At 38.7% G+C, this 27,312-nt stretch overlaps 1 long non-coding RNA gene across 1 annotated transcript; it reads left to right on the top strand.

Moving 5' to 3' along the window:
• The first annotated feature begins 373 nt into the window (after nucleotides 1-373).
• Nucleotides 374-9,145, top strand: LOC115600455. The gene is made up of 3 exons (XR_003988983.1): nucleotides 374-408; nucleotides 7,157-7,222; nucleotides 9,026-9,145. It is a non-coding gene; the product is annotated as an uncharacterized LOC115600455 (long non-coding RNA).
• Nucleotides 9,146-27,312: the final 18,167 nt, after the last annotated feature.

Here is a 27,312-nt window from a genome sequence, read left to right as displayed (position 1 = left end):
AAAAAATTCACAAAGGAAAACACAAAACTAGAGGCTTAAAAAGAAAGCAATATTTTTTTTTCTGAGTGTTAGTTTCTTCCTGCATAACTTTTGCTTTCTGCATAAACAGACATAATTTTTCCAAGGAAAAAGAATCTAAGAAGTTCACCAGTGAATTAAATCCTTTTAGTTATCTTTTTTTTGTAGTAGACTTTAAGAGGAGGGAAAACACAAAGTTCACCTTGTATAAAGGACATAGTGCAGTGTTTGGTGCATATCATTCCTCAGGGACACAAAGTAAAGATAAACAAATCTTTGGATTTGCTGGATCTTTTTCCAGCAACTTTTTCACAACAAAATGAAGACTCAGATGTTCCTGAGTCAGATGTTCAATAACAGGACTTAGAAAATCCATCCCAGTTTTTTAAGGTACTGCTCAATGTTAATTACAGTTAGCTACATTTTCCTTTTTTTTTTTTCAGACTCAATAGACAGATGCTCTCATAAGAATTACTGACTGTATAAAGATTTTGCTGTGGCAGGGTATAGATTATTTCAATTCAAAAATGCAGTGACTTGAACTGCTTCAAATGCTGTCAACCTGCCTATTCCTATTACAGAAAACAGGAAAATTTATAACAACCAACTCAAAGCTTATGTAGCTACAGGCAATATAGTTACACAGTTTGAAGTGCAATGTAAAGAAGTGTGTTCAGGTATTTTGAAAGGCCCAGAGGCCTGAATCTGTGCCATAAATCAGAAGAAGAAAGTCTGCTACAGAAAATAGGATTTTACTTCAGTTTAGGTAACTCTCAGGCCTTTGTAATTTTTATCTCCATTCTTAAAAGAGCAAGAGAAAATAGTTGGAGATTCCTTGTCATCACAGGACTGATGTGTGGGCTGTAAAGTCTATCGTCATATCACACTAATATAACTTGAAGACAGTGGCCACATTTACATTTTCTGGATAACACATACAGTTTTTCTGTAACCAGAGAGACCAGACTAATCTGATGACATATTATTATTTGTGATATATTTTATATTTACAGAAGAAGTATTTCTTGATATGTATCACAGTACATTCCATGTATGATGTTGCTGTTAAGCAACAGATTTTCTGTTTGTCAGAGAAGATAAAATTGACATCTGATAGAAAACCACCTCTTTATCAGGCAAAACTTAGTTTGTCCAAAATTATTTATTTTCCCAAATAGAAAAGTGAATTTTCAAAGGCACTAGTGGATGTTCCAGGGAGCCTGTCATCTAAGGAAAAATATTTACAGCACTTAGTAACTGCAAAAGAGTTGTATATGTTTGCTACCTCCAGGATGACCGAAAGTATAAAAAATCAGTTTGAACAAGAGTCTCAGTAATTTAAACAATAGCAACACACTCCCACACTCCTAGTGTATCTTCCACATAATTTAAACCATGGACTTCATTTTTATGTCTTTCTAGTTCCATTTTTAATTTTTTTTTTTTAAGTTTTTAATTCAACATAAAATCACAAGAAGAGTTACGACAAGAAAAGTATAGCAAACCCTGTGTCCTCAAGCAGTGCCCAGGAGGACTGGTGACATAAAAACACTATATAATTTTAACAATAACAAATATTTAGCAGTATTAACATACTCAGTTATACTTCCCCAAAATACTCCTCCTGTCTTCTTTAACTTGTGGCTCTGAGACTTCCTGAGCAGGGACACAGACTTTGCCTTTGGTAGTTGGCCTACATTACTGCATTTTTTGTCCCCTTGATTTGTCCATCTGCTTCTTGACTTTATGCAAACTTCTGGTTACACCACATCCAGTTGTAAACTTCATGTTTTATATAAATAATGTGTTAAAACAGTCTCATTTTTCTTGCCTTAAATCTGCCCCTTGCTATTTTCGTTATATCCCCCTGTTTTCTTTCTCTAATAAAAATAGGGAAATTCTTTCCTCATTAATGTTCTGATCAGTCAGAATAATACCTGTGCTGTGTCTCCCTCAATTATTTATTTTCCCATCTGGTAAGCCCTTAGTCTATTTATTCATTCCTCATTTAAAACCAATCCCCTTCTTTGGACATTCTCATTGCTTTCACTGGACCTTTCCTTCTTCTACTCAACATCCTCTGAGATGGAGACCTAAGATCTCTATTAAGTGCTCAAGATGCAAACAACCTGTAGATTTATTCTGTCTGATGATGCTTTTTTGCCTCTTCCTTTTCCTAAAGATTCCCAACTTGATGTATTTTCTGGCAACTGCTGCTGATCTGGTGGTGTGAGATGACTGTCTTGGCAGCCCCAGCCCACTGGCCTGGGGATAGCAACAGCTTTAGGAGAGCCAGAGGTCATGTCCCTCTCTGTATTTAGGCAAGGATCTGCTGAAGGGCACCATTAATAACTCAGGATATAGGAACTGTTCAAAGATTCATGGAAATTGCTGACATTTTTTCAGAGACAGGACCACTTCTGTACCTGAAAGTGTCCTACAGGCTGTGGAGGGACATTTCACATGGGTGTAGAGTGATAAGAAGAGAGCTAATGGCCCTAAGCTGGGATACAGTAGATTTAGGCTAGACACAAGGAAGAAATTCTTTTATGTGAGGATGGTGAGACACTGGAGCAGGTTGCCCAGGGAGCTATGGATTCCTCCTCCCTGGAAATGTCCAAAGACAGATGGGATGAGGCTTTGAGCAACCTGTTGTAGTGGGAGGTGGATGGAACTAGAGGGTCTTTAAGGTTCCTTCCAACCCAAACTATTCCATTGTTCTCATTTTATGAGCTTTTCCATCATATGGTTTTCTCTGGGGGAAGACATGGGTTGAATTTTTGGCCAGTCTGTGGCCATGTTAGTAAAATTTTCCCATCTTTGCCAGAACACTTAAACTGACAGCAGACTTTTCCACACCATCATGCTCTCCCAGACTTGTTGTTATAGTTTTAATTTAAAATGTTTTGTATTGGAGACATGTTTAATGTTTTATACCCTAGTTACTCTCATTAAAGTGCTGTTGAGCACAGTGTGATGCTTATTATTTTAATCATACTAGGCCCCATTTGGGAACTAAATTGTGTGCAGTTATTGTGGGCTTTTTATCTTTTTATCTTTAGGTTTATTTTTCCCACCTCCTTTATGAGGATGAGAGGTTTTAACAAAGCAGCCTGTGCAGAGAGGGTTGTAATGGGCACTAGCAGCAAATCACTGTTCTCTTTCAGGACAGGAGACATGGAGCAATTTTTTATCTTAGGCAATACAATTATAGAGCTTGCACTCTGCTTACAGGACTCCTGGACATTCACAGGCATCTGTTTTGAAATGTGAGGATCTAATCAAATTCCCTTCAGAAAGTATTCAGAAGGCTTAGGTCTGAAGAACAGATATGCAGATCCAGTTGAGAGCTGGAATTAGGAAACAAAATGCACAACTGAAACATACTAGTATCATGTAGCTTTATTTAAGCACATAATTATAGCATATTATGCATTTTAAGAGATAACATCACTATCAATATGCACTTTATAAAATAATAAATTAAAAATAGAGACTTTCATCCATTTGGTTTTCTCTGTTGGGCTTTGACTTGATCAAGAGTGATTTAAAAGCATAGCTTGGCAGAAAGGGACTGAATTTTGCTTTATTACCCAATATAGGTAGAGAAAGAAATTTGAAAGACTTAAGGAACTCAATATTCCACAAAACTAATCATTATTGTCCTTGAGTGATAGGGGAAGTGTTAAACAAACACAAAGGAAAGAGCAAAGAAAGAAATGAGATTTGCTGCTGCATTTAATTTCAAGGATACCTGAATTTTTGAATGCCAGATATTACCTCCCATGTTTGGCTCAGATGCTTTGCTTCATAGCTCTGATGAAGACATTTGAGAAGAAACATGGTAGTCAGCTAAAAAGGTATTGAAATCCAACCATGACTAAGTAAATATTGTTGATGTTTCCAAAACGAACAGCATTTTCTTAGCCTTTTATATTCTTAACTCTTATTTTCTTCCTTTAGCTCACTCGTTTTAATTTTATGACTTGGATAGCAGGCAGGAAGGTACTCAGAAACCACAGCTGGAGATGGGATTTTCAGCAGCCAGGCCTGAAATAATTGAGGTAAATGAGGGCTGACACCATCAATCACTTGCCTTGGAACAGTTCACTGTGCCAGATTGACCCTCCCTTTTTGACAAAATTAGGGAAGACCAAATAATACTTTGGGTTAGCATGTAAACATAATATAAATTAACTATTAATTTAAAAAAAAATTGGCAATGCTTTCGATTACAAAACAAAACATGCATCGGATCAGTGGGCTGGTTTCAGTATTTTTCAGTAACCTTAGGAAAAAAAATATTCAGGTGGAACAAAATCTGATAACTTTCTTGACATCTATTACACATCTTAATAGTGAATAAAATTACAGTTCATTTATATCTGAATTTTACTTGGAATATTTATGAATATGAGCAACCTGCCATGGCAAAAAGCAACAGTAAATGATCAGGGAGAGTTTGATGCACTTTCAACAGGAAACCAAAATCAGTATTTTAGTTTGTTGTCACTTTAAATAGCTTCTCCTTCCCAAGACAATCCTCTTTTTGTCTTTCACAAAGGCTTAGTAATTATGTGCCGAAGGCAGCAGAAGGCTCTCCATCAGTTTCAAAAACTAGGGCACCTTAATATCTCTGTGACTGTCATGAAAACAGGACATTCATGAAACTGGGGCACCTGCTGACCTTACCAAGGACTTATACTGAAAACAGTAACGTTAAAAACTGATGGACAATCTAGACTTATCACGTTTTTAGAAAGATAAAATTATTCCCATGTAAGTGTTGGTAGGAATGAAAACTGGGAAGTTAATGCAGATATAGTTGCATTCAACAAATGTTAGCTTGTGCACAAACTAGGTGTTTCCAAAAGCTCACAGACAGAAAGACAACTGGAATTTTCAAATGGCAAAGTGGCCATTTCTGCATTAAAAGAGCTGAAGTTGTGATACCCAGGGCAGCTGAGAATAAGGCATGCTTTTCCAGGGGGACCAAAGTTTCCTGGCATACCTCAGCAGTATGACTCTTCCCCCAGTCCTCACCTCTCACCAGTCCTTGCCCAAGTTTTGGCTAAGATAAAGCTAATTTTCTTCTTAGTAGCTAGAATAGCACTGTGATTTATATTTCATATGGTATTTGGCATGAAAAGAATATTGATAATATATGGATGTTTTAAGTTGTTGCTAAGAAGTCAAGAACTTTTCAACTTCCCATGCTTTCCTAGTGTTCAGGTTCACAAGAAGATAGGAGGGAGCATAGCCAGAGTACCAGATCCAAATTTGCCAGAGATATTCTGTATCATGCAACATCATGCTCAGCATATAGATGAGGGCTGGCCTCGAAGCTCTCACTTTGAGTGATTGCAGTTCTGGGATTTTCTCTCCTCCAAGACCACAAGCTGGGAATGGGCTGGGTGTTGTTCAGTGGATGAGTGGTAAGCACTTGCATTGTGCATCGCTTATTTGTGTACTGTTGTTGTTGACACTGATGGTCCTTCTCTGGGCAGCCCCCTGAGCTATACTCACATTGTTGTTGTGGGGACATTCTGAGGGCCAGCTCAATGATATCTGGGTTGATTAGAAACATGCACAAGGAGACTGGTTCATGGTAGTGATGTTGGTGCAGCCAGAGGAGCCATGAGGCAGCCCCATCAGCTGGGGTCCCTTCTGCAGAGAGAACACATTGACTCTGTGTGACACCTGGTCCTAAGTCTTCTGCCCAACCTGGGACATGGGCCAGGCAGTGGGGTCATAACCCTTCTGACCTATGCCAGGGGAACTGTGGAAAAGAGGAGGCTGGGGATTCAAGGGAGAATCAAGTATAGCTCCTTCAAGAGGAGTTGTTTCATGGTAGTTTTTACCAGAATTTTCTCCAGTTGGTTATGACAGAGAGGAGGAGAAGGGGTTTGGGTGAATCTGTGTAAGTAAAGCTTATGCTTACCTAATTTATTAGAAAGCTAAACTGTTATGAGAGACCTCAATAAATATGCAATTTTGTCTCTGCCTGCAATGCTCTCTTGTTCATCAGCCAGGCAGGGAATAGCCTGATTAGTTATGAGTAGATACATCTTGTTAGTATGGAGAGGGCCACTATGGGGACAAAGTTTTTTCACCTTAGAGGTTTAAGAAGACAAGAGAAAAGAGCATGAAAAAATATTCAGCAGCAGAACAAGGCCTCCAAAGCACTTCTATTAGCTTTAGGGAAGTGGAGAGTTACATATTATCTGTTTATCTGTTTCTGCCACAGGAGCATTTCTGTTGTAGGCATTAAGAGCTTACTGTTTTCATAATCTTATACACAGATCTCCTGTTTCGTGTTATAGCTTTGTGTTACAGCTTTCATATGCTCCTGAAAAAGGTAGCTGTAAAACACACCAACACCAGTCATTTTTTCCAGAAAATGATGTGCTTGATTAATAAAAAGTGTTGAGATTCCCAGCTCATGCCAGCGGCATGTAAGCATGGATTTGAGGACTGTGGTGGTTTCACTTCAGGTTTCCCCCAGCAAGTTTTTGTCCTGACCCCGGGGCAGGACAGCTCTGTGAGGATGTATGTGGAAGAAAAGGAGAAGAGCAAGCCTGCTTCACTGGATGTATAGGGCAGCTAAGGAGATCACTACCCCTTTCATTGAACTTTTAGAATATGTGTGCATAGTCATGTAAAAGATGAGCATGGATGCTGGTGGTATTAAGTAAAATTCAAGCTGCTTCCTACTAATAATAGAGTTTTCACACAAGCACTTGAAATTTCAGTATGATTTCCATATTCTTAAATGCATGGGTGTATCTTTTTATGGTTCTGCATCACTCCTCAGATTATTCCTGAGACAGTTATTCCTAACTTTTGCAGCTTTTCAAACAAAATCCTCTCTTTAATTTTTACATTCTACCACATTTGAAGAACGTAGTCTCTTGGTACTTATATCTCCTCTGAGGTACAACCCACCCTCCCCCCACAAAAAAATGAAACAAACAAACAAACAAACAAAACACCACAAAACCAAACAAAAAAACCCAACCCACATATCTTAAACAGGAGAAGAAATTGAGCTTCTATTTTCTCGGGTATTTTATGTTTTGGAGATCCTACCAAGAAACTGCAGTGTTCTTGATGTATGAGCTCTCTGCTCTGTCAGCAGATTTGGCACCAACCATGAAGCTGTGATCTACTGTTCACAGTGTCCAGAAAAACTGACTTTTCAAAGGTGAGTACAGAAATATGTCAGTCATTCCAGCACTATAATAGAGGTATTTATTGTTCGTTTAATTGAAGGCCAAGAGTATGGAACAAACCAGAGTGGCTTAAAACTGCATGTTTTCAAATGCCACTGTAGCATGCTACGTTTGATTAAAACACAGCAGCTGTGGTGGGACAATGCAATGGAGCATTAATCACTGCACCCTGAGAAAATAAAGCCCTGGTTCACAATTACCTATTAAGTTTTGATCAGGATGCAGTGCTAAGAAAAGCATGCTGCAATAACACTGCTTCCCTTCTAGTTACCAGAGAGAAACACTGGAGTGCTTATTACTAGCTTGGATTTTGAGGTTGTCAGTGGCTGTCAATAGTGTCCATTTTCTGCAGCTTTTCATCAGTGTCTGCTGGCAGAATCTGGGACCTGGAGCAGTGAATACTAACTCAGGAGCCCTACTTACAGCTTGTTCATACCTTGCTCTGAGAGTATACATTTTAGAGGGCAGAAATAGCCTCATTCTTCCTCTCTCTTTTTGAAGCTGGACACTGCATTTGCAATATCCATATTAATTTAGATCTCCAAAGGAAAATCAATTTTGTATATTTTGCCATGAGAAAATTTTTCTCACTGCCTTCTGTCTGAGCCCTCTCTTTTTTTAGTTCTCATTTAAATTCACACAGAATATTTATCACAAAGGTTATCCTAACATTTATCTTTTGTATTTGTCACTGGAACAACTTGTTCTTGTCTGTTGTATGAATATATCACTCAGACCTCCTTCAAGATCTCCTTCTAAAGCATAGTCCTTAAGAAGAGGAAAGAATTATTTCACTTTCAGCAGTGTCCATTTAGAAAAATAATAAAACAAACAAACAACAAAAACCCACAAAAAACCAAACCAAACCAAACCAACAAAAAACAAAACAAAAAACCCAAACCAAACCAAAAAACAAACCAAATAACCCAGAACAAAACTTCATCATTCAAAGAGATGAGGTCACAGCCAGGAACAGCTTAAGAAAGAGACTGAACCAGACTTGCTCAATCTGCAGAGGGTGATGATGAACAAAACTTATGGCAGTCTGATATTTTCTTCATATATGGTGGTTAATGCAGTGAAGATAGGGACCACGAGAGACAAAAGCTGCCTCCTGCTAGTGACAGGTGATGATAACAAATTCTCAAATAACAAATCTCCTGCTGAGGTTGTGGAAGAAGAGGAATTTAGCCTCACTTAATGGCTTTAAAGGAAATAATTCAAAATCTATATATGAAACTTTATTAAACTTTAGAATCAATGTATATGAAGAAATATTACCTACATAAAAATCATACATTGGTTAAACTGACCAAAGGTCTCCTTTTGTCATAGAGGATAGAAGTCATCTTCACAGATACCTAAAAAGACTTAGATTTTTTTCTGTTTGATTGCTAAACGATGAATGGAAAACTATAAGCAGAGATGGCCATTTCCATGCCCCTGCCTTTATTGTTGAGGTGCTCAAATACACAGGCAATTCACTTTGCTGTTCGCAAAGTCCTACCAAGTCACCTTGAAGTCTGTAAAATACATGTCGAAGGAAAGCAGGGCAACCTGTTTTCTAGAGGTGAGTATTTTTCTCCATTGACTGTAGAGGGAGCCTAGAAACTAACTTTGACTTGATGCCTAAATTATGGTTAAAGTGAAGGTACAATCCACCTCACTTGTGTGCACAGCCATGCACACTGCAGCTGGAGATGGATTCAGTCTCAAATGGCAGAGAATACTTATGACTTTTGTGTGTCTTTTCTTCTTTCCTGTGTCTTGTCCAGATTTACTTGGCAAATATCCACCTTCAAATTTCTTTGCACTGCTACTGCATGACTATTTTGTCCCAGGCAGCTCCTATATAATCCTGCTTAATATAAAGATCATCCTAACAAGAAAATAACAAAAAGTTATTGAAACTCATGAAACGCATGAAACTCCTGGAGTGGTGCATGCATGCCCTTAGAAGTAGGTCAAGAAGTTTGTAATACAAATGCTTTCTTCTCCCCTTTAGTTCTTCAAAACATAAACAAAATAAGAAAAAAAAAAGTCATTTTTATTTTTAATCTGTACTAAATTTTCCTTTATTATCATGTCTTTTGCATTATCATTTGCTATTTAAAAACATTCCTGTGTCTGGGCTGCAATATATCATGCATGTATAAAAATGTAATAGCAGATGTTGGTCTTGCAGAAGTTCTCACCAAAAGCCACAGAAAATGGGAAGATTGATCTTGCTTGCTGTGCACTTGATAGCAGATAAAGAAAAAAAAAAAAAAGGCATTCATCTGTTACAGAACAATTTAGTGGACTACACAGTTTGGTGTATGTATGTTGCTGCTTAAAACTGATTCTGATTCTTCTGACAACTCACAGTTTGGATTGTACATGGCACAAATATGGAACTAGGCAACAGTGATTAACAGATCATATCTTTTCTAGTCTGCAAACCTCCTCAAGGCCATTATTATCAGCCACTCTTTTAGAAAGTGAAGGACAGTCACCCAAGGTGCCCATGCAGAATGATGTTTTTCAGTGACTAAGAATGAGGTGGAATTGATTCATTCCCATTATTCCCAAATTTCTTCCACTCCAGAATTGAAATAAGGCTTCTAGAAACTCTCTGTAGCTTTTAAAATTATTGTCAGGGCTGATAAGAGACATTTCATTTTGAGAAGTGTAAGCAATAAGTTTGGGTTTGTCACCAGGTCCAAGGAGTAAAATCACCTCTGGCTTTTATCCAGGATGTGGCAGTTTATTGAGCAACTCTGACTCCCCGTTTAAACAAGGCTCCTGTTGTAAGCTCCTTTTGGTCTGAAAGCCACTCTTTCAGCAGCAGCAGTGCAGCCTGACAGCTTGTGTAGCCAGGACACAAGTCAGGTCTGCAATAACCTTTAAAAACAAGGTATTAGTTATTAAGAATCCTGCCAGTTTTAAATGCAGAGAAGAATGCACACACATCCATGCAGGTCATTTTTCTCACTTCTCTGGCTCATCAACCCCAGGATTAATCAGCTCCCTGCACCAGGCAATCCTCTTCCTCATAAAGCTTTGCGAGACCTCTGTCCTTGGTTTAAAACCCAGTCACAGGGTTTGCACATGGTTTGTCCACACTGTCTGGCAGCTGTTAAGAAGTTCATGTGCAGTTGTCGAGTGTCACTGTTATCTCCAGGAGAACACCATATCTTGACAGGCTCCAGGTAGGCATGTCTAGACAGGTATGAACTCACTCAGAGCAGCTTTCACTCTCCTGGTTCAGAGAGGACATGCATCACATCTGATGCCCAGCAGATACTAACACAAGGCAAACACACTCCCTGCACTCCTCCATTCTTTACAATGGGCATACATTGACCAATACTGTGATTCTAATCCAAACAAAAAAAGAAATATATCTTCAAAAGGTGTTTCTTTAATCTTTGATCAGGGTTGACTTTTCAGCAAAACACATCAGGTTTTTACCATTTGGACTCTTAAAAGAACAACCAACCAACCAAAACCCAAAATCTCCATCCAGCCACCAAATTAATCAAGTCTGTGAAAATTTCAGACTAAATCCCTTTTTTGCAGGTAGATGGGAAAGGACACATTCTGCTCTTGACACCTTTGTAGGGACAGCTGTACATATTACCATGGCACATCTGGGTGGGTATGGAGGGAGGGATGGAACAGGGAAGAGACGTGTTCAAACAGTGTTGGTAAGGGATCATTGGGTCACAGCTCCCCTAAGTGATCCTAGGCTCTTGCCCACTGACCATTCCAAAAAATGCAGGGGTGCAAAATGAGAAACATAACTGTATTATTGATATCATAATGAAAGGGGAAAAATGGTATTTCTGACACTAACCATATAAGCTTGGCCTTTTCCAGAATATTACCCACAAAAAATTCGATTAGAGAAACTTTTCTATGAGCAGGTATCCAGGTGTTTGCATCGGCTATCCACAGTGATATTGCCAGACTGTTCATAGATTCATGCCCATAGGATCACATCCAGAACCTGCCTCTGTCTTTTCCTTCTCCATCCTGATCTTAACCCTAGAAACAGTTCTCTGTCCTAACCTTCAAAATTATAGGTAAGAGGAATCCACTTGGTTTCAGCCATAGTGACAGCAATTCTTTGCAAGATGTTTACCCTGGGATGTTGTTGCTGATGCTATCTTATACCCTGCGAGTTTGAGAGTGAGGTTCTCAGTGCATTCAGGCAGGATAATAAAGTAAAAACTGAGGTAAGGAAGTCAGACAGCACTCTCATTTTACAGAGGTACATCCTGGAAAGAGGTAAACAGCAGTTCAGAGGTAAGCAAATATGTGCAGTACCCAGAAATCCGTCACACTATGATTAACTCGTAGCTCTAATATTATGTATACTTATTTTCAAAGTGATTCAAATGTGTACCTCTGTCTTTTTGCATGCACAGTTAGAGACCTTGAAAGAATTTCCTTTTCTCAGACCTCATCACTTTAAATTGCTCCCTTTCCGAGGCAGTACACAAAGTCACCAGTCACCTTTCAAATGTTTGACAGGTGTGTCTTATCACATCAGTTAAATCCATGCAAAAGAAAAATGATTGGCTAGGAACCCTTCATCCAAGCAGCAGCATCACAGATATTAACTTCCCTGCCTCTCTGGCCTCACGTTCACCTCTAAGAGTAAGATCAGTCACCCATTGACTAAGCACAGAATATTTATAAAGGCAGAAATACAAACAGAGGGAGTGCAGAAAAACAACCACCAGAAGATCATGCTGGCATTTTATTCTTCACAGCTGATTTTCATCTAGAAGATTGCTCAGTCACCCTTACTGCACAAGCACTGCAGCATTGCATAATGAAAAGCTGGCTGTAGGGTGACTTTCAGTGTTCCCTGCCTCTGCTCTGCTCTTGCTGTGCATCACAGAAAACAAGGCTGGATATGTTTTATAAGAAATAATTGTCACAGCATTAATTGCCTCCCCTTTGTAAATAAGGAACATCCTTGACTCTCAGCCATAGTTTGTGGTATGGCTCATCTCAGGGCAGCCCTTCTAGAGCCAAGGGTGAGCATGTAACATGGTGTTTTGCAGACAGACCTGAGCATCTTCTGCCCAAGCTGATGCAAGGTCAGGAAGCCATGCAGCTAGGCCTGGGTAACCAGGGCAGTGTGGGCCTGGCAGCACTGCACAGGGAACAGTAACAAAGAGAGGAATATCAGCTTGTGCCCATGGTAGCAGCTTTTGTGGTACACATGTCTGAAGTCTATTACTACAGCCACAACATGTAAGTTTTCATGAAAAAAACAGGTATATACAACGTTAGAAACTAGTGTGGGATGGATAAGTCATTTGGGTCTCAGGGTACATAGATCTTAGCTAACCTACCAGAATATTATCTACACTGCAGATGTAAAGTCCCATCTAACAGTTCTGCCCCTTGCTTCAAACCAGCATTAATATGCTCTGAATTTCAGCCAGAACTTGGTTAGAAGCCAACCTCAGGGCCAAGACATATGAACGTAAGCTTAGATCCAGAAGCCAGGAGCTTGCAAGAGGAATTAATTATTTTTAAGCATCATGATCATTATAGCTGTTCCCTTTGAGACATCTGTGAGGGAGTTAATTTATAATGGATAACTTTCTGGTCCTTTTTGGAGACACCATATGTCAGAGCTGGTTTTCTGATAAGTTGCTTCTTTGGCTGACTTTTTCAAAGTTTCTTCTAGGGTTTTTTCTGTGATGAACTGAAACTTAGTTAAGCTATATGCAGGAGCTGAGTCATATTACTCTCTAATGAGGATCAACTTTTCCTTTCCATGGTCTGCCATTTTATGATTCTTAGTACTAAATATTTATTTTCTCAGACATAACATCAAGGCAAGGGAAATGAATAGATAAATCTCATTTTTGTGATACAATCTGTCTGTAGATATGGAAAATATTACATGGCTTCCCCTCTTCCTCCCCCTTCCCCCCCCCCCCCCACTCAGTTGGTCCTGCATTTTTTTGTTTTATTTTGTGAACAACTTAAATATGTTTTTTCTTTACCTGCTCCCTTTTTCCCATATTGCCACTATTGATAGTACAAGAGATTTTCTTAGAAGACTTAAGCACCTGTTAGCCATAAAGTTTCTCTGAAACACCAATGACAGCAGCAGACCTTGACCATGTGCTTACTTGGCTGATTTATTGAAAGTTGATAAAATAGCTACAACAAACCAATTTTTTTTCCATTTCTTAGTTTTACCCAGGAAGCTGGTCTCTTCCTCATTCTGTCAAACAAAATGTGGTGCATCAGTAGAACTGGAGTCTGCCTACAAGGAAAATAGCAAGGAAACCTACTGTGCTGCCCCAGAGCATCAAGAGAAATGTTCTGTCTAAAGCATCTGGGCTTTAGTGGTACAAAAATTAAAAGAATAATAAAACAAAATCTGCTCAAATGTCAGGAATTATATGGTTCAGAATGTACTTTGTCTCACTGCATCAGTTCCTGTAGAATTACCTAATGCTACAGCACCTTTCTTAATTTAATTACACAAAAATCCTTATATAATTTCTAACAACTTAAATTAAAAACTGAGAACAATATTTTAGCTTCCCTTTTCTCCTAAAAAGAGTTAATTGCAACATGAACTGGAAGAAAATGAGTAGGAAAAATATTCTGGCTAATCCAAAAGAATATTTTATTAACGGTTTCAGGTATATATTTATCATCTCTACCAGGGTGGAGTAAGTGGAAATTCAGAATATGAGACAGAAGAGCTAGACTGAACATGGTATGTGGTACTGATAGGTGGCAGCTGGCCATGCTAGCTCTGATCTGGTATGATTTGAAGGATACAGCAAGGTGGTCTTTCCTATTTTTCTTAATTTTTTTTTTAATGTTGATGTCTGTTTCTTAATTTTGGGGGGGAATTTCTTTCTCTATGTGTTGAGAATGTTGGTTCCTTTTTTAATATTGAAATACTAAAGACCACCCTTTTCATTACTCTCCACCCATAAAGAAAAATCTTCAAGCTTTCAGGGGTTTTTCATATATATATATATATATATATATAAGCAAGTTTCTACTTAAGATTTTCAGGGTACAGGGACCATATGTCCCCAATCTGGCAGGACACTTAAATATTTTGGAAGCCTGGGGAATTTCACTTTAGGCAGATATGGGGCTGCATTTTCTTCCTGAGAATCTTTTGACACCAGCAGTCCCCAGCTCACCAGTAAACATACTAAGCTTTAAAAATAACTAAACTAAGTACAGAACCACAGGGGACTTCCTAAAACCTCCATAAATATTTAGTATCTCCTGCTGATTAAGTGTCCTGTAAACATTTTTAGGCAGTTACTCGTGTAGGTTGATTGTACAAAAGGACTAAACCAAAACCTACGTTGCTGAATAAAATATTCTGTAAACATATTTTAAAGAAATAAGCTGGCTATAGGAACTATCACAATTTTAACACTGGGAGTTATAAAACAGCTGGATTTTGTTGGAGGGGTTGTGCATCTGGCCTCATCCCTCATCCAACAGTACCATGGCTTACATTAACTAGATCTTATCCCCTCTCTCACCAGATATTTGTATCCAGATAATAAGGTAAAATATTGCTTCATTATTAAATATCTTAAATGAATGGGAGAAATACAGTAAAATTTTCCACCTTAATATATAAAAACCTGTGCATTTGTATTGGTAAGTGTAAAAAAACAGGCATATGTTTGTATGTGAAATTATTTGTATATTTTATTTTACCATCAAGCTTTCATCATAAAATTTAGGATAGAAGTCATTATCACATAAACACGTTTATAGTTCTAATTGAAATAGTTTTGTTTTGGAAAATCTAAATGGTTTCTTTTTAGTTATGCAAAGTTAACCAAACATTGCAACACTTTTGAAAATGAGGCCTCTGGTGAATATTGTCTGTAAAGCACATGTTGTTTCTGCTTCTAATGGTTTTAGAGTTTGGGGTGTCTTGTTTGTTTTGGTTTTGGGTTTATAGTTCAAGAATTTTGTGCACAAGGAAATTACACATTTGAAGAGTATTGGTGATGACGTAACAATATTAAAAAGAACTTAAAAGCTTAACGTTAAATCTTTGGTAGAAAATAAATATTGGGGAAAGGGTTGAACTGAACAGTGATGAGCCAGCTCCCACATGAGTTTAGCACAAAGTCCCACTTGGCAATGTTCCTTCATTCTCTTCCACTGATGTGTCCCCACCATCCTGCAGAGATCACATCAGGATCAGATGACAAACATTCCCTCAGCTCTTAAGTATTCTGCACCTTCAGCTGAGCCCACAGGAACCAGAAATTAGCCCCACTAAGCAGAAAGAGATAGTCCTTTTCTGTGTCCTCCTGACAGGAATCTTGAGAATGACCACACATACAAATATCTTTTCTAGAGATTTATATGGTTTCTGAATTATCTTCATGTTCTCACCCTGGGACAGCAAACAGTGGGATAGTGCAGCCTGAACTGCTTTTAACTTGTCTTTCTCCTTCAGCCACCAGTTTCTCCTTGTCCTCAAGCTACCCTCAGGGTGCCATCCTGCCAGACTTTAGCTAAATGTTTGTATAGATGAGGGCACTTTGTTCTTTTATGATTCATGAAGATGTACTGGCCCATTAGCATCAGCAAGGATAAAATCCACTTTTCCTTTCATTTAAATAAATCTCTTGCATCTGTATGACTTCATCAGTCTGACAGTCTTAATACTGATGTACCTATCTCCAAGTACATACAAAATCAAAGCCAAAAGACAAAATGTACAGTAAACAGGGAACTCTATAACTCTTCTAACTCCTGGACAGAAAATGAAACAGTCTGAGACTACACAAGGTGTTGACACGCTTAGATTTCATGTAAGGTATCTGAAATGTTATACTGCACTGAATCATTTAGAAGACTGAATGTTATGAAAGAAACATGCCTTTCATTAAAAGGTTGATTGGTATGTCTCTGCTTATAATCATAGGAAGGACATTTTTTAAAATTAGACCCTTCTAGCCTTTGGAAGACAATATAAACCCAGATTTGTAATATTATTTTACAGCTTTCTGATATTCAAAGACTGAGACAATTGGAACCATAATGAGAACATGGTTTGGGGGTATTCTGATTTGCTCAGTAAAGTGGAAATTTCAGTACCAACTGAAGTGTACAACCAAAGCCAAGAAAAATAAAAAGATTGTAGGACAAGCAGGATAACAGTTGCTAGCCTATGAAAAAATGACTGGGATTAAAAAAAAAAAGCAAACAAACCCAAAACAAACAACAAAAAATAACCCAAAAACCAAAACAAGAAAACCAAACAAAACCCCCCACAGAGATAAATATTGAGAAGAATATCATTTCTCATGCAATCTTATGATCAAGAGATTAACATGATAGAGTGGATGTATGCATAAACTGATGAACTCTGTGCAGGGACACTGTGGGGAATACTCAGCTGCCTGAACAGATGTCTGGTGCCTTATGAAGTACATTTCAGTACCCAAAACACTCAAACACATACCACAGATATAGCAAAGAACCTACTGGAGATGAAGACCTATCTGGGATGATATATGGAAGCTGAGCAAGATACACCTTTGCACTTGTATTTTCACTAGACACCTACATTTAGGCAAACCCTACCCTACTGTATTTTAGTACCAATAAAACCAGGACATGGTATTGTGTTGTCTTTTTTGAACAGCTCACAAGAGAATGCAAAAACAATTAAGGGACCCTGAGAATGATGCAATGAGGGAGGAGACACATCATGATAGCTACAGGGAACAAACCAAATTTTTATGAGACTTAATAGGAAATACAAGTGACCATATATACTTTAGTTTCCATATGGGAAACTCAAGCCTGAGAACAGAGAGTTTTTCAATTTAGAAGATGTAATCTAGGTCAAAGTCTAAGTTAGAAACACTTTAACAAAAATTAGATGGGAATTTTGACACAGGTGCCAAGTGTTATAGCCTATAAGAGAAAGAAAAGAGTTTTGTTCATTCTCACCTCATTACTGGAAAATTATAACTATATCTGAATACATCTCTAAAAGAGCAGCTCCAGTTCTAATGAAAATTTTTAAGACTTTGTAATAATTATGGTAAGAATTAGGTTTTTCAACCTGAGTTCATGAACTTGCTTCATTATATGTCAAAATGACCTGGAAAGGATAAACCTGGGTTCATGTAAACAGTATAAACCTTGAGAGACTGCACAAATGAGTCTCATGATGTCCACTGAAGGGAAAACCCAAATCCTTCACTTAGAGAAAATAACCTTCTGTACCAGCATGGGCTACTGACTCACTAGCTACAAAGAAGGTCTGCAAAGTGGCCTGTGAGGGTTCTGGTGAACAAGAAGTTAACCTTGAGCCAAGAATGCACCCTCATGGCAAAGAAGGACAACAGTCTACTGACCTGTACTAGGAGCATTATCATCATCAGGTCGAGGGAGATGGTCCCTCCTGTTTTCTCAGTATGGTTGAGATAAATCTGGAATGTCCGGTTGAGTCCTGGGCTTTCCACTATAGGAGAGACATGGGCACACTGGAGAGAATAGAGAGAAAAGGCCGCAAAGTTAGTTAAGAGATTGGAGTATCTGTGTTAGGTGAAGAGGCTGAGAGAAATGAGACTGTTCAGCCTGGAGAGAAGACTCAGAAGGATCTTATCCATGTGTTTAAAAGATCTGATGGGAGGAATGTAAAGATGAGCACGGGCTCTTTTTAGTGATGCCCAGTGAAAGAACAAGAGGCAATAGGCAACAACTCAAACACAGGACATTCAATTTGAAGATTAAAAAAACCCAAACTTACTAAGAGGGTCATCAAAGGTGGTCAAACACTGAAAGAGCTTTCCAAAGAAGTTGTGGAATCTACATCCTTGGAGAAAGAAAGAAGGCAGGAAGATAGTCAGGCAATTAAGCAGGAAGGCAGGAAGGAGAAGCTTTAAAAATTTTACTTGAAAAACCTCACGTGCTATTTGATTTGCCAGTTAATGAGAAACCAGATTTTGAATGTAAAGGTAAACACCACCCATTTTTTCACAGAAGAATGCATGGCTGTTTGAAATTGGTTTAAATTAACCCTAAAATGAGACTTTAAAAACATAGAAATGAGATCAGAGAGTAAGCAAATTCACAGGCATGTACCTACAACTCCTTCAGAGAATCAGTGTGTTGGAGAATTTCTGGAAAAAGAGAGTGTAAAATAATGAAGGGGCTGTCTCTCCAGCCACTCTTCCCCCAGTCTGTAATTCTGCATGGCATTATTGCCCAAAGTATAGGACCCTGCTCTTGGTCCTGTTGAACTTCAGACCATTGGCTTCAGCCCACCAACCCGTCCTCTGGCAGATTGACACTCCCTCCCAGTTTGCTGTCACCCCCAGACTTACTAAGGGCAGACTCAATCCCCTCACACAGGTTGTCAATAAAGATGTTGACTAGGACTGGGGCCAGTACTGAGCCTTGGGGGACCCCACTAATAACTGGATGCAGCACCACTCACAACCACTCTCTGGGCCCAGTCATCAAGCCAGTTTTTAACCCAGGGAAGGGTGAACCTGTCCAAGCCATGGCCTGTCAGCTTCTCCAAGAAGATGCTGTGGGAGACTGTGTTGAAAGCTTTGCTGAAGTACAGGTAGATCATATCTTCATCCTTCTCCTCATTCAGTAGGCAGGTCACCCAGTCATAGAAGAAGATCAGACTGGTCAGGCAGGACCTGCCTTTCAGATTATTCTGCAGTTTGCCCTTTATGCTGTGAAACCTGTGGGAGGAAGAGAATTTGAAATTAGGAGGGGGAAATCTGAGGAAAAGCACAGATTTTTGAGGTAATTTAATATATTTGGTGGCTGCTATTCACTCATATCACATATAATAATTTTTCCATCCCCTGGAATAATGGGAAGAGATATACTCTGAAATAGAGTATCTTGATGACCTTGCTCTATGCCTCTGGCAGAAACCCTTGGGTTCATTGATGTATGATTACCAACTTGGTGCAATTTCAGGGAAGGGATTTCTATGAAAAGATTTCCTACTTGAAAAATGTCAAGGCAGTAAAAACTGTTGAAATTGTTAAACTGAGTGCATGGGCTACATTATTTTGGTAATACACTATATGGAATATAAACTGAAGCTGTGGGTAAAGTTGATGGAAACACAAGATTTTCACATACTTTAGTCTCTCATAAATTGCTCTTTTTAACATAAGGTAATATAAGGTAATGCTGCTTGCGCTGTAGGTAGAGAGTTATATCATTTTTGTTTAGGAGAAGACTGAAACCCTTTTATTTTTTAATGGATTTGACATTTACACTTAGCAATTCAGGTGACAAATGACTCTACAACAAGCATGATACCTCTAAAATTTTTAAATATTTGATTTATAATTGCGATGTTTCCTTTTTTGTCCTTTCAAGCAAGGAATTGACATGCTGAAGAGAGTTGATGTTAACCCTGGACAACAACTAAGCACCAACCAGCCACATGATCACTCTTCCAAAGAGCAGTCAGGGAGAGGATCAGAGCAAAACCAAAAAACTCTCAAGGTTCAAGATAAAGACAATTTAATAAGTGAAGCAAAGAGGAAAAAATACCCACAGACAACTGATGCAAAGACCAATGACTAGCAGACTGATGCCCAGCCAATGTCTGAGCAGCAGCCACCTTGGAAAAACTATCCTCCTTTCCCAGCTTCTACTTCCAAGCATAGTGCCATGTGGTATGGGATAGCCCTTTGGTCATTTGCTCAGCTGTCCTGTCCATGTCTCTCGGCCTCTTGCCCAGCACCAGCCTACTCACTGCTGGGGCAAAGTGAGAAACAGAGAAGCCTTGAAGCTGTGTAAGCACTGCTCAGCAACAGCTAAAGCATCCCTGTGTTATCAACGCTGGTTTGGTTACAAATCCAAAACATGACAACATGAGCTGCCAAAAAGGCAGAGAACTCCATCCCATCCAGACCCAGTAGACTTGTATAAATTAATACCTGAGTCACATCCAATTTTCTTTAGGTTTTCAACCACTGCTGCCCTTTCACATATTAGCACATGCAAACAAAGTATGAAGTCAGACTGCAGTGTAGAATATAAATTATTTTGGAGTGTTTGATCACCTCCTTTTGTATTGATTAATTAAGCTCTTGTGCTACTTGCTATTTACCAAGATGACTTTCTTGTCTATTGTATGGTATAGTTGTGTTGTACTTATCTGCCTTATAATGGAAAACTACATTTCATGTTCTCTCTTCAATTCCAGTTTTCAGGCACATAACATAACTCACACCAGCAGCAGCTAGGCACTAACCTAAAGCTAGACACTAGACACTAGCCTAAAGAGGCTAAGGACTGAGTAGACACAGACAGCCCTCTTATTTTTAAGGTTATGTTTATGGCAGAATTTAAAAGATAAATTGCAACTTATGCAGACTTTTAAACTTGCCACCCTGGGTTCTGACAACAGTGAAAAAAAGAAAACAAGAGGATAAGGACAGATTACAGGACCCATCAGTGTCTTGAAGTAGCTATTTATGCAGGCTGTATCAGCCTAGCTCACGTACCTCTACAACTCAGAAAGTTTCAGTGCAGTAATTTCTTTGTACACTACAGAAGAAAAAAGCTGGTGTAGTTGATGCCCTCTGATAACTGGTCTGCCTGGAAGGCTGTACAGGATTTCAGCTGTAACAAAGAAATAAATTTTGTGCAGCTGGAAAAATACTGGAACTGGAAAAATTCCTTTCTGAGGTACACAGGAAATCAAGGGTTTGTAATTGTATCTAGGAAAAACGCTGGAAAAACTCATGAGCATGGAGGATCTAAGACACTTTCAAGATGTACTCAATGGATGCCTCCAAAACCTTGAAATCAGGAAGAACAGGAATGGTAGGACATGTAAAGGTGTGGTTTAACAGATAAAAGAGCATGCTTACAATAGAGCTTGTTGTGAAATCCAATATCAAAGGTCCAGAGAACCCAAATAACTTTCTGGTCTATTAATTAATTATTCCTGAGAATTCCCACAAACAGAAAGGGCACTGTGTTATCTTCTGCATTGACAATCATTACATTTTATTGGGTTCATTAATGTCTGCTGCTTGATCTGTCAACATTTAACCTAGAGGACCTGTGCTAGAAAAGCCATCAATGGCATGGGAAATCCATATGGTCTTTGCATATTGTGTTCTGAGGGTACATGTCTGGCACCCATTGCATTCCCCTGCTAATACACATTTAGCTAGTAAGGACAGCTTTTCTGCAAAAGACATATTTTGGGGCAAAGGGTTGCTATTATTGTAAAAGATGATATATTTTACTTCATCACATTTCTCACAGGAAACAGAGTAGCTGAGGTTTTGAGAAGGGATACCTCAGCATTTTCACACCAGAATGTCAAACTGGACAGTTAGGCCTTCAGTAACTGCTGAAACATATTGTACCTCATGAAGAAATATGAGACAGACGTTGGGAGAGAACAGAACATTCCTGCTTTCAAAAATGTTCTAATACCAAAGATAAATTAATCTCATTGGTACTTCATCTTATAATTTTGAAGTTTCCTTCCCAAGAAATGAAAGTCTATCTGTCCTTGTATTCAAGGGTAGAAACATATTCCTAAAATGCCAGGTATCATAAAGGTACCATGTCTGGAGCTGCTTACTGCAAAGTGATGTTTGGATTTGTTCTATCCTCAAAACCACAAGAGAGTGATTGCCATAACACCTATAAAGATCCAGATCTAGATGACTTCTGCGTATCATTCTGCAGCTGAAGTTATTCATGAAAACAAGTGCACATTTATTTCTGCTAGGCTCTAAGAGCCATATCTTCTAAAAACACACTGAGCAGTAGTTTATTGGTTGGCGACACACCAAAACTTGTGGGTTTCTCTCTTGCTATTCAGATCTCAGTTCACTGACAGGACCTTCATACTTCCAGGCCAATTGTTTTAGGACCATTTTTATTTCCATCAGCTTATGTTATTACATTTCTTTGGGATCAAGAGCACCCTGATGAAATTTGTTGACAACACCCAGGCTCACCCTAGAAGGGAGAGCTATCCTTCAGGATGACTTAGAAGGACTGAAGAGGTGGGCTGACAGGAACTTCATGAAGTTCAATGTAGAGGAGTGCAAGGTCTTGCACCTGAGGACACAGAACCCAGGAGTGCAGTTGACATCTCCTGCAGAAAAGTCAGCCAGGCTCCTTCTATTATCAGTTGATATGGTAGGCATCCTCAGAGCTAGTACATACATCTAGATACCCCCAACAGACTTAATGAGTAGTCTAGGTGTTAATTTAGACTACCTCCAACAGGTTAGATGTCTTCACTATGTGTTGCATTCACATCAACATTAGTCTACAACATAACAAAGTATGTCAGACATTGTTCTTCCCAGTACACTACGTCAGTGACGCACAAAAAAATGCTTCACTGACCTGAATTCTGGCTAGCAGGGGTCTAGGAACAGACAGTATATAACATCCCTTAGATGTTTCTGAGGGAGTAGTAGGTTTGGATATCTGGAACAAAACATTGAGTGTTCAGTGTTAAGTCAAAAAAAAAAAAAAAAAAAAAGAAAAAGCTTCTTTTTCTCTGGCATTCTTTTTTTCTTCTTCTGCTTGGGGAGACTTTTTTTCAGTCCTGGTTACAAGAAATCATCTAATGATTGTGCCTTTAAAATCTGTTTTGCTGCTTCTAAGCTCCCTTTTGAGAATCATAGAATCATAGAAAGTTAGGGATTGGAAGGGGGGTGTCCAAATAGTTAGACATAGGGGGGGTGGCAAATAATGAGCCATGGTGGGCTCCAAAGTCATGGGGTGGTGCTACCAGATAATGATCAATGGGGGTGATGACAGATAGTGAGAATTAGGAGGGTGCCAGAGAACATACTATGATTTATAGAGAATGAGTGAAATAGTTGTATCTACTGCAAGTTCCACAGTACTTCATTTTTCTTCAGAAGACAGATTTGCTTGAAAGAAAGATCAGCTTCAATTCACTGAGTTTTCAACAATAGTCTTTGTACAAATAGTGAGGAAAAAAACAACCCTTCATTATGATTGGTCTCTTTACTTTTGCTTCATGCTCTATAGAAAATAATCCGAACATTCATCTAACTGTTGACACACAGATTCTTTGCAGACACAAGAAGCAATATGAATACACACAATGTTAAATGTTTGCTGTATATGGATCATTTATTGAGGGCTGTTTAAGGTTTGTAAGGCCAATCAAAACATACCTTAGTAAGATGTTTGTGCAGCTTGCCTAATCACGGTTGCTGAAATTGTTGTGAAACTCAGGGGAGTAAATTAGAGCAGGTATGAACTTGCAGTCTACCCTGGCACTCTTTGCCTTTCCTCTGCACGTCTCCAGGACTATCCAAGTCAACAAAGGGAAATCAGGGAAATCGCCAGGCCAGATCCTGGTGTTGACTGCTTGTGCGGACACAGCTGATGGAAAAAATCCCCTCCCTTCCACCACAGCAAGGAAACGTGTGTGTATGTGTGTGTGTGTGTGTGTGTGTCTACCTTTGTTTGGCTGGGTGACTTCTTTGAGCTGCTTGTTTTGCCATTCAGCAATGAGCCAACTAAGGACACAAAAAGCTTAGATTGCCAGGCTTCCGTGGCAAAACTCCTGTTTGGAGCCACAGATGGAGGAGGTTTCCAAGGACAAGGTTTTGTAGCTCATGTGCCAGGGAAGTAGATGTAGACTGCTGACTCATCTCATGAATTTATTCGTAGTTTTGGTAAGATGCAATGTCAACAATATGAAAGTGTACCACTTAGATACTGCTTGTGGGACTTTGTATGTACAGCCACTAAAAACACGGACTGATTTAATGAAGTATTATGTATGTCAACAAGTCACACATCACACTGCAAATGTCCAGTACTAGGGTAGACTTTCCTCTCTAGACAGTGAGAAAAAGAGGCTTCTTCAAAAATCTTTGTTTGAAGAAACTGCTGTGGTTTAGTGGCCCAAATTTCCACACAGCTGGAAAGTCTGTGCCTAAGAAGGGAGGGCACATTAGATGCCAAAAATAGGGACCTAATACCCCCTCTAGCTACAAAAAATCAAGGGAAAAGCTTCCATAGCTATTCAGTGAAGAGCCTTTTAGGTTTTTTGCAGCCATTTCCCAACTGTGACCCTGTATCTCAATAGTCAAGAAATTTTCTCTAAGTGTTTATCACTAGAAAAAAACTGCAAAGAAAATTTATACTTTATGTTTGAGTAACTTGCAGCACAAGACATGATTTTCTGACACTCATTTGTTTAATGTACAACAAAAAAACATGGTCTTTTGTACTGGTAACGTAAAATAAAACATGGAGAATGGAGGCATTTTATAACAGTTCTGAAATAAAGCTTCTGAGTCAGAGCTCATCTGCTTCTTTAATATATTGTTAAAATCCACTATTCACTTGTCTTTGCTTAGGTAATTTCATGTGAACAGCTTCAAAATTTTCCTTAATACCAGCTGGTTTTAGCAGCTTGATGTATTGCTCTTTGTATTGTTCCAGTGAATTCCAGTTCACACGCACACAAAAGAGGACTTTACCCTGTAGAATTCTTTTGATTTTTAGTGAACAAATTTAAATTTAAGTTTTTGTCATTTTAATTACAAAAACATTTTCTGACCCCCAGACCAGACATATTCTGTCTTTTGCAAATTGCAGAAGGCTATACATGAACCCTTACAGGGGGAACTATCAGCAAGGCATCAGGGTGTGAAAAAAGGTGGAATTAAGCTCTTTGAGATGAGGATATTGTTGCTAAATTGTGCTCCCAGAACAATTTCTTATTGTTATGCTCCCATGATGTTTTCAGAGTATAAATATCAAAGAAATACTTTTAATTATGCAGTGTTTTGTCATGGGATTCAAAATATCCCAGAAGGATTTTAAACCAACATGAACAAGGCTACTCCCAGAGGTAGCAGGGACTTCGTACTGAGGGATGTTAATCTTTCCAGCATGATGGAAGATTTTGTATACAATTATCTTATGTTATTAAAAAAAAAATAAAAGCATGTGTGATTCTAAGTCGAAGTATGATAGAATGGCAGTGTCCTTGTTTTTTATTTTTAAATTTTACTATCAGTTCCTCTTCTTTACATTCGTAACCTTCATTACATTTTTTTATGCTAGTACATGAGTCCAGTTTTGTATATCTATGTGTTTAAGCATAAATTCATCTTTCTGCACTCTTAGATCATTCTCTTTACCAGAACAAAATGAGGTCTGTACAGAATATTAGACAACTGTGTAAATGGCTGATGGCTCTCAGACTAGATGTGAGGTCCTCCTCTGTGGAGCATGGGCTTCTCTGCATGAAGTTGCAGCCTCCAAGTGCCGAGATGAAAGGATGGCCAAATGAGCTACAAAATGTTTCCAGTAATATCATCAAGAAGTGAGCAGCTGAACGATTCCACATGATTGTCATAAAATGTTTCAGCAATCAATATTAGCAAGTGTAAGTGCCAAGCTGTAATAGAGGCTAAAGGCCAGGAGCCAGGAGCCACGAGGTGGTTGCAATTAGTTCTGTGCCCAGCTGTAGCCATCAGTTTTATGCCTGAGACAACCCTAGTCCTGATGGTCCATGCTTGTTCAAATGGCTGGGGGAGTTCAGGACAGGAAAAAGAAAAAAAAGGCTGCTGAGTGCTTAAAATCTTACAAAAAATTTGATTGGTGCAGTGTAGGTGTCAATAATACCTGGCAACTTTATATTCACTCTCGGGAGAAATTATGTATACATTAAAAGGAAAATAAAAGTCACTGTCATTCTGTTTAGGTGTTGCCAGGATACTTTCTGTTTGTCTTCCAGAGCTTAGAAGGAATAGTGGTGGAAATGTGAGCAAATATCAGAAAATGAACATCCCAGAGTTCTGCAGTGGGAAGGTATTGATAAGAGCATGCATCCAAATATTGCTGCTGGACATCCAGCTTGGGATTCTAGAAACAAGGAAAATATTCATATTATGGAAGTATTTTTTCCTGGAAGGAGCCCTAGATGATTCTCATAGTAAAGGATCTATGGGCAACTGTGAAGCAGTTAGTAGGATGAAAGGAGCAATTTTATTTGAGTGGTAAAAGAGTTTCTTCCCCCTTTTTTTGTGTGTTTCTGCCACTTAACCCATCTTGCTTGGTACACTGCACATGATACTTGCCATGCTTGGTGGGGTAGCAGTCAATAAGCCCTAATGAGTTTCTGCTGTGACTTGGCTGACCCATTTAATTATGACAAGCAGATATTTGAACAATGAGTGATAAAGAAAATGAAGGTAACCTCTTCTCAGCAGTCTGGCCTTGGAATATCTTAAGTTGTCTGCCATTTTCTCTTTTAGCAAAGGCAAAGGGCAGCCAGCAAAAATCAGTAGACAGTAAAAATGGTGAAAGCTGTTTCGGTGCACAGCTGCACTTCCGTTCTCCAAAACCTTCTGTTCTCCACTAGTTGCAGCCTTTTTTTTCCCTGACACTGTCACATAGCTAAATAGTCTGTTTTGAGTATTTCAGTATGTAGATTTGTGGGAGGAGCACTCCAAGATGAACCTGTCAGGGTTATTTTTGTTCTGTTCCCCTTCAGGAACAGCTGTGAAATTTTTTTGATGCAGTATTGAAAATAACATAAGTAACAAAAGTGAGTTGTCATGAGCAGAACTGTGTGATTTTCAAATTTGCCATAGAAGTACTGTTTGGGTTGATTCAAAGCTATTTCAAAATTCAAGTCAGATTTTCCAAATAGTTTTGAATAAATAAAATAGTTAATAGTTCAGAAAGAAATCATCTTGATTTTTTTGTCAGAGCATATCTCTGAAAAAATTGCAATGCTAGTTGGGTAATCTTAGAGGAGAAATGAACGAAGAAATGATAAATATTTATTGGCCGAAGAAAGAGCCAGAAAGTCTTCTAGAATGTTAGAATGCTTGCCTGGGAAGTGAAAGGTTTTTGTTTCAGTTCATACTCCCTGTGCTATTAAATTTTTAATGAAAACTGAAAAAGCTCCAGCAGAGTAGAATGAGAAAGCCTTAATTCATAGTGTCATAGAATCCAACGGCGAGGGTGCCCAATGATGTACCTATTAGAAAACTAGTTC

The sequence above is a fragment of the Calypte anna genome, chromosome 1, assembly GCF_003957555.1.
Source record: "Calypte anna isolate BGI_N300 chromosome 1, bCalAnn1_v1.p, whole genome shotgun sequence".
NCBI lineage: Eukaryota > Metazoa > Chordata > Aves > Apodiformes > Trochilidae > Calypte > Calypte anna.
Note: the sequence above shows the minus strand (reverse complement) of the source record. Positions and strands in the feature narration are given on the sequence as shown.